The 8,368-nt window shown below is 41.6% G+C and overlaps 1 long non-coding RNA gene across 1 annotated transcript; it reads left to right on the top strand.

The window, feature by feature from the left end:
• The first annotated feature begins 5,881 nt into the window (after nt 1-5,881).
• LOC308189145 lies at nt 5,882-8,111 on the top strand. The gene is made up of 2 exons (XR_013946045.1): nt 5,882-6,609; nt 6,847-8,111. It is a non-coding gene; the product is annotated as an uncharacterized lncRNA (long non-coding RNA).
• The last annotated feature ends 257 nt before the right edge of the window (nt 8,112-8,368 follow it).

The raw sequence follows: 8,368 nt of genomic DNA, 5'->3' as shown, positions 1-8,368 counted from the left end.
GCTGAACATCAGGTTTTAAGATCAGCTGTGTGCCCGAAGGGCTCCCAGCTAGGATGCTTCTGATAGCCCCTTTAATTAACTAAGGTATAGATTTTACTGCAGGATCTAGAGACAGACCAGAGCAAGTCTTTCTAGAAGAAGCTGTGAATTTCATACACTTATTTTTTTTCTGTTAACGAAAGCTTTAATACACAAGCTTTTATATTATTTTTGATTGATTTTCCATCTTTTCCTTTAGATAGATGTGTATGAAAACTACAAGTTTGCCTCTTTTCTCTGATGTTTAAATGTCATTGACACATGATATTATCACAATGGTCGATACTATTATCACTACTGGTTGATAATCGCATCATGAAGACACAGGTAGGAAGGGCAGAATTTAATACCCAGACAACTCTATCAAGGATAAGAGGAAAACTAATTTTTACGGACTCCCTGAGTTTATTTGGGGGTGAAATGTAGTTTATGGCCTGGACAGTAGATGTTAAGAGTTATTGAGAAATTAACAATTTAAAAAACTATATCCTTGCTCAAGCATCTCTGATAATAAAATAAAATAATGTTTCTGGGATACTAACAAATAGATATTCGTCAAAACCTCCTTGTATTGCAAAAAAATTTCCTGAAAGGATGCTGAATTGGAAGTGCTTCTTGAAGCATTCACTTCTCGTTAAAGGTCATTTCATCAGCTACTGCCTATGGATTGTACAGAAGATTCAAACATCCAATCTTGCAAAAGTTTCCACAAATCTAACTTTTTCTTTGAGCATGAGGTTTCAGACAGACTGTGTGTGATTTTAATTTTTTTGTGACCTTATAGAGGATATATGAGCTTTTCAATCAGCTGATGAGAAAAAAAAAATAGAAGAAGGATGGGACAAGGAATTGCAGTTCAATTCATATAGGCAGTGCCCTTTACACTCGCTGAATGAGCCTCCTGCGTCAACTCAGACACCTTTGCTGCAATTCATATTTCTGAGCTTGCTGTTTATTTGTGATTTTGGGATACTGATCTTCAGTAAAAGTTGCAAGCAATTGAACTATCTTTTTAACAGTCTTTGTAACTTCTGCCAGCCCCACAATTAACTAGGAGATTTGGAAGTGTCATTGTGGTAAAATTTATTGGTCCGTTTCTAACATTTTTGTGTTAACTCTGTGAACAAATTGCAGCACCCTTACTAAAACCTTGGAAGCAATATGAGAAGCTGCATTGTGGGCACACACACAGCTTCCCTGAATTTCTCCGTCAGGCCAAAGGGGCATGGCCAACAGGTCCTGCTCCATGGGTGTATTACCTGCAAAACCTACCATCAGGCAAAGGTTAATCTTTGTAATTTCGGATAAATTTCAACCCCTGCCTGCCATGCATGAGGGAGAGCTATTCAGAAAAGCCAGACTTGATAGGACTTTCCCTCTAGGAAATGCTCTTACTTTCTGAAATAGAACGTCCCTTGGCACAGCAGAAGCTGTGCTTGTCCACAGCCCTGTTCTCCTCACCACATGGTTGACCACATGGCCAGACCTCTTCACGAGCCCCTTCCATGCCTGGTGAGCTGGAGCAGGATTTCCTTGTTGGTACCTGAGGTTCTCTCTTGTGTAGAAATAAAATTCAATCATCCACCTTCTTGTTTTTTCATCATTCCTTGCAATCATCCTCACAAGTATTTTATTGGAAAAACATACAGGAAAACAAAGTAGGTTTGCTGAAGTTCAATCAGTTCCTTGTCTCGGGTTTGTTTTTTTCTTATCTGTTTTGGTGCCAGACCCGACAAAGTACATCCTCAGGAAAATTAGTAATGTAAAGCATGAAAACAGACAGGCCAATGTTTAAGAGCCAGGATGTCTTTCCAGAGGCACTTTCAGTCAGATTTATTCCAACTTCTAACTAGTTTTCAGAAAGGCCACATCTTTGATTTAACAAGACTTGCAGAAGCATAGGTTATTTATTTGGGTAGCTAACTTCAGTCAACACACAGTGCAAAATTTCAGCCTCAGTGCTTTGATGGCAACCTTCTCAGTGGGGAGAGCGTGTTTCACACTGCAAGGTAAAAGCTTGATTTCTCCTCCAAACAGCTGATCGGCCTTGGCTCCTATTTGAGGGCACTCAGCAATTCTCACCGCTACGACACCTTTCTCTCAAGTCTTCTGAAAATACACATTGCTATCTCAGAAGACCAAACAAGGTGATGATTGTGGCAACCGCAGTCTTTTAATGTGCAACAAATCATATCACTGTGTAGCTGAACCATCAGACACAAAACTACATATTAGCTGAACTTACAAAAGATATGGAGAGCTCCGGCTTTCCATCTGATGCACAGAGGTCAGAATCCAGAGCTACGGGGGAAAAACGAAAGATTTCCAAATAATATAGATTAATAAATAAATAAATAACCAAGAATTCTTAGAGTTGGATGTTAAATGAGTTAAAAGTTAGATGTGTTGGAAACTGAATATAATAAAGACATCCAGAATAAAAAAAAAAATCAATAAAAAATCAATACTAAACTGAGTTCCTTGTGTCCACTCTGAAGGGCATCCCACTGAGCTGCAGTGATTATTTAGAAGCCTGAAGACTGGACATGGATATAAAAGTTAGTCCTGCTTTGTACTGATATAAGAGTGGGGAACTCATACCCACTTTGATAATGTTGTCTCTTTATGACCACATGGATTTTTCTTTTTCATCTGTCTGTCTGTCTGTCTATCTACCCATCCATCCATCCATCCATCCATCCATCCATCCATCCATCCACCTACCTATCTATGTATCTCTCTATTTAATGGAAAATTTGTACTTAATAATACGATAGAACATCGATGGAAATGATTTTAAACAGCACTAACAACTATGTTTTTACTAAATGAATAGCTCACAGCCTGGCCATAGAAGTAGACAGGGAGAGCCCTGATCTAAGCAGAGGTGGTGAGGATGAACCCCCCCAGACTATAGCACATGATCTGCAACACACATCAGTTTTGCTTCAGGGAGAAGGATGTGCTGGGGTGAGGACAGGGAAAGGCAAGCTTCTCCCTACCATCTCCTAGCAGCCCCCAAATCCAGGAAATCAGCATCAGATCAATTCCAGTTTTCCCATTCTTAAAAACTGGGCTAAAACACAGTTGCCTGCTGCCACCTAACATATTGCTTTCTGTATCACTGTATTAATATAGCGGGGGTCAGAGCATCACAATCAGTACTTTTGAAATGACCACACAAAACTGTCAGGTTAATGACTTTGGTGGTGTTTCACACCATTCAGCTCTGCTGACCCAGCCCCTGTGGCCAGTAGCATGCCAGCTTTGTTTCTCTGTCTGTGGAATTGCCTCTCCGGTCTTTGTGTAATCGCCTGATTCACTCGTGTCTCGGCAGCTGCTGAAAAATGCATTCTCTGTACCTAGGAAGAACCTGTATAAATATTCTCAATAAATAAATAACAGTTGTCATTTTCAAAATATGACAATCTCCAGTTGCCTGTGCTTAAATTGAATGACATGTCATTTATCCTAATAGATGTGAATGCATGTATAGTACATATGAGTGAGTCACCTAATTCTTATTCACCTCAGCCTTGGTCTCAGTTGGGGGCAAGTGCCTCTAACAGGGTTTGGATGGATCAAATCACAAGCAGAAAAATCTTGGTCAATTATAGATGCCTAAGGGTAAAAGGGAGGTGTCTTTTTCTCTTATTTTCCCCCCCTTAATCTAGCCAAGCACAGAATGCCCCTCCTATCCATAGGCTTACTGAAGGAGCAAGTCAATCTCCGATCTGTGGAATTTCTGGGAATATCTCTTCCCCCTGTAATTTAACATGACTCAGTTCTCCATCCTGATAATACAAGTGGTGAGAAAAGCTCCTAATCCTATTGGCATACCCTCTTGTCAGCACCTCTTTATTTCACTGCTTTAAAGGCTCAACATGTTTTGATTTACAATAAGCACTAAGATAACTGCAGGTGCCCTCTCTAAAAGCAAGGTTAACTCACCTGAGATGAATTCTTTTATTGCAAACAAAAGCAACACATGAGCAGGAAATACAATTAATACAGGTGCTTCCCTGAAACTTAGCAAATGCCATTTGTCTTGAAATGACATAAATCCCCATTATATAAACAGGCCCCAGAGGCTTTATTTGTATTATTTCTGGAGAGGAAGGATTTAAGCAAAAGATAAATGGAGTGGTGATGGTGGGGGGGGAGAAGTCCTTGTACCTACAAGGCATTTATTTGACAGTAAAACTACTAGAGTGCTATTTTGTGATTGTATTTAAAAATATGTAGATGTCTTAATAGAACCAGAAAAAGGCCAGCCTAGGTGGGATTTCCAAGTTAACTGTTTTTTGCTAGCGATGTGTAATATCCTGTATACTTGCAACACAGCACTCAAGCACTCAGTCTGACATAGAGCTCTCCCAGTGATTCGCTGTTTGGTGATATGAGGGCTGCGTCCTTGTAGGCATGAAGCACGGTCAGGACCCAAGTGCCTGGGGTCACCATCGCAGAGGAAGGAGGCTCCATCCCAGCTCCCTCGAGGAGCACCCTGCAGGGTCCTGGTGCGGCACTTTGCGCTGCCAGAAGTGCAGCTCCAGGCATCCCCCCAGGCGGGGAGCAGGGGCAGGTCCCTAGGACCGCATTTCCACCCACCATCTGCAAGGCCGCTGCCGTCTGGGGACGCTGGAGCTCATCGCTGTGACATTTGGAGAGTCCACATTATCTGCCAGGGAAGAGGTAAAAAAGCATGATGAACCTATGCTGTCCCTTTTTGGGGAACGGTGCTAGGCCCATTGTTTTGGCCTATGCCTCTTTAGAAAGGACTGAAAAGGCAAGACAGAGCCTGACTTTCTCTACACAAATGAAAAAATGATTATCTTCAGTAGTAATAGCTCTATCACGAGGAGCTGGAGAATAAGGTATCTCCTGGACAAAAGGTTCATAAGCTTGCTAGAAGCATGTTGACAAGGAAGCACACTGGGAGGGTAAGAGCCTACTAGATGAGGTTTTACTGTCAAAATACTTCGGTTCTCTTTCCAGTTCTGCTACTGACTTATACTGAGCAATTGTAGAAAACAACCCCATTTCTCTGTGATTCTTTATGCCTGTCTTTCCCTTGTCTAGCTTGTCTATTTTGTCTATCTAGTCTCTCACTAGAGGTAGACCATGATGCCAGTTTTTGTTTGTTTGTTTTTTTTGTTTTAATCCAAAAGCTATGGTGCTATGGACAACAGTCTGTATTGCATAATTTTGTGAGAAATGCAAATAGCTTTCTTGAGGCTATGTACCTCTCTTCCTTTCCCCATTAACAGCTTCCCATGAACCCTCGTCATTGATCAAGAGATATAAAGAAGGGATAAAGCTATCATAGCTGCTTAAAGTCTAAAAAGCAAGTTTACAGTCATATTTGGATTATCATTTTTCTTAACCTTTTTCCTTTATAATTCACTTATAACTGCTTAAAAATGCAATCCAAAATTACCTAAAACAAAAATGGGGAAAAAGAAATTGTAACACTTGATAGGATCATCAGAAAAACAACTGCAATTATGTTGACAGGTACATTACACTAGTTTAGATATTCATCTGTATCATCACCAAATCCACTATCCTCTCTTTTTTCACCCCAAACCTGTGCTTTATCTGATGAGTGTTTGTGATCCTCAGATTTTAACAACCGAGGCTCTGATTTTTGCAGCCAGTCCTGCTCAGATGGGTTTCAGCAGCCCTGTGGAAAGCGTTGCCTCCAGGTTTACTGTGACCCCACCCAGGAGTCACTCTACAGAAAGCCAATTGCTTCATCTGGACCAACGTTGAAATACTGAGTTGAACTGGGCTTCTTTCTATTCCCTACATTCTACTAAGCCAATAACTTCCAGTCCACCTCCCCAGGCTTGAGTTCATTGCACATCCCAATTGTCCTCCGTCGGATCTTTAGGTGTCAGAAAAATGTTGGATCAGTTCCTTTTCCCTGAAAATTCAAGATTTAGTCAGACATCTACTGCAACACTTTTCAGCCCCAGTCTGCAGACACTACCTGCTCCAGGAATGACAAGCTGACGTGGTTGTATGCTCAATTAAACCTGCTCTTCCTTTTTAAACAACTGCTTTAGACTTCTAAATTATGTGCAAAGTTTTCTTGTACACTTTGACTACATTAAACTGAAGATGCCAAACTTTGGCTGCAAACCTTAACTTGGTTATTTGGAGAGGAAAAGACTAACACAGCTTTTTTGACAGATATTGAAGACAAATAAAAATTGCTTTAGAGGTTTTTCTTTTTTATGGAAAACACACAGCTTTCCTGGGAAACAATTCTAAAATGTGTGATGTGTAAAGCAAAGTACAAAAGCCCTACCTTCCAGAAGTCTCAAGAGCAAGCAGTTCCAGCTGACGTCAGCTGGAGATGGAGAACCAGTACCTGAAAATTTAGTCCTGATGTTCCACAAAACTTGCTTTGAAAACTTTACCAACTATTCAACACTATACCGCGATTGCAGGTGTCGTATTTTCACTTTGGGGCTCTTTTCTTACAATTAGACTCCCATGAATGGGCCTTTTCCTTCATGTAGAACCCCACTGAGGTCATCAAAGGATTTGCGTCTAAAAACAGAGGTAAGTGTAACAGTTTGGTAAAATTATATTCCAGGCTGGCTGACTGGCCTGTGGATGTAAATGTCCTTTTGGGAAAATGGGACATTTTTATAAGAAAAGCTACTTTTGAAGTTCTTTAGAGTTTTTGTTGTCAGATAAGTGAATGAGAACTTAACACAGCAGAAGCAGCAGGTTTCTCCTGGTGCTGCTATCTCCTTCTAGGGTACTCATAACTCTTTTTTTTTTTTTTTTTAACAGTAAGAAGAGTCAAGCAAGCATCTCTGTCTCCAAAAGTCATTTTAATTTCCTTTTAAATGGGTAGGTGGTGAGATTTTTTCCAGTGAATAAAAAGTGCGTGAGGATCTTTCAGAAACTGAAGGTCATCACCAATTCCTTACCTGACAGATTCAAACTTCCAGGAAAGACCACCTCCCACCGACACTTTCTGAGGAGTAGTAGAGGGTGATAGCCTACCTGCCCTTCTCTGACATGAGCAGCCACAGAGGGACATGTCATGTCTGCTGCCATGTCAAGAGTCTGCTGTAATTCAGAAGGGTGCTGTGAGGCATCTGTGTCTGAGATGCAAAATCCTGAATGGAAAGGCCAACGTAGGAATAGCACTACTGAACTGAAGTGCTTCAGATGTGTTGGCCTTTATTGTAAGAATCAGTCACATTCCCTGGTCTTCCCACCCCAGCTGAGAAGGGAGGATGAACTACTTTTCTCATAGACACTATATTGGTTCAAATTTGATCTTTACCAGAATTTGCTGACTAATCAGGGATCTTTGTGTGGAACTCAGCTACAAAGAGAAGAAAACATCACTAGCAGCAGGCACTGACAAGTGACAAAAGGAGACTGGTGGTTGTGTCTGGACGTATTGGCTGATGGTGGTCAAGGGACAGCCAGACCTGCTCTGTTACAGCTCAGAGCATGGCTCCTACTGAAAGACACACGTATGGTGCTGGGCTTTATTTGGGAGGCTGAACTGTATTTCCCTTGTGCTCACTTGCAGAGTACAGCCTGATGTTGCTGTGGCACCCCCTGGGCTGGGGTGGTCGCTGACAGTGCCCACAACATGAAAAGTGCCATGCCATGAGACAAGAATAAATGGCAAAGGCAGTAGAAGTCATCAGCGACCATCAGAAATGTGATGGGGGTGAATGTCAGACCATGCTACCTGGTTTGTCTTGCTCACCCTTTTCAGGGGATGGGGACACTGTCTTGTCAGTGTCCCACACTCTGCTCTAAGGCCTAACCCTTGCGCCTGAACTAACCCAAGGGGGAGAGTGGGGACTCGTAGCTGGTGGTAGGGGAAGGTGCACTGTTTGATAACGTGTCATGATAATAATCCACCGACTCTGTGAAGACTCAAGAATAAAACTCTTCCAAAAAAAAAAAAAAAAGAGCTGGGAGTCATTCAAGTCCATCCCAACCATTCTTCAATAGTAGTTAATATGATTTGCAGCCACCGGCTTTAAGCAATACAGAGTCAGAGAAGATGAGGATATGGCTGTGGCGTATCTAATTTTCTGTCTCTAGGTAGCTCTTCCTAGGAAATGCCTTCAAAGCCTCTGGACTGATAAGAAGAAGCAGCAGAGTAAAGTTTCCTTCTAGAAAGGACAGGAGCAGAAGAGGTCTCTTGACAGGCCACATTTTTCAGTAGGGCAGCAGGGTAGGGCCTTCAGGCCTATGCAGTAGAAACATCAACCTGTCACTTAAATTTACAAAAATTTACAGTGAGTCAGATGCAGAGAAACTCTATCCTCCTGCTGGAAAT

Source organism: Anser brachyrhynchus, assembly GCF_964034855.1.
Source record: "Anser brachyrhynchus genome assembly, chromosome: 2".
Taxonomy (NCBI): Eukaryota; Metazoa; Chordata; class Aves; order Anseriformes; family Anatidae; genus Anser; species Anser brachyrhynchus.
The sequence above is the reverse complement of the archived record's forward strand: the minus strand, read 5'-3'. Positions and strand labels throughout refer to the sequence as shown.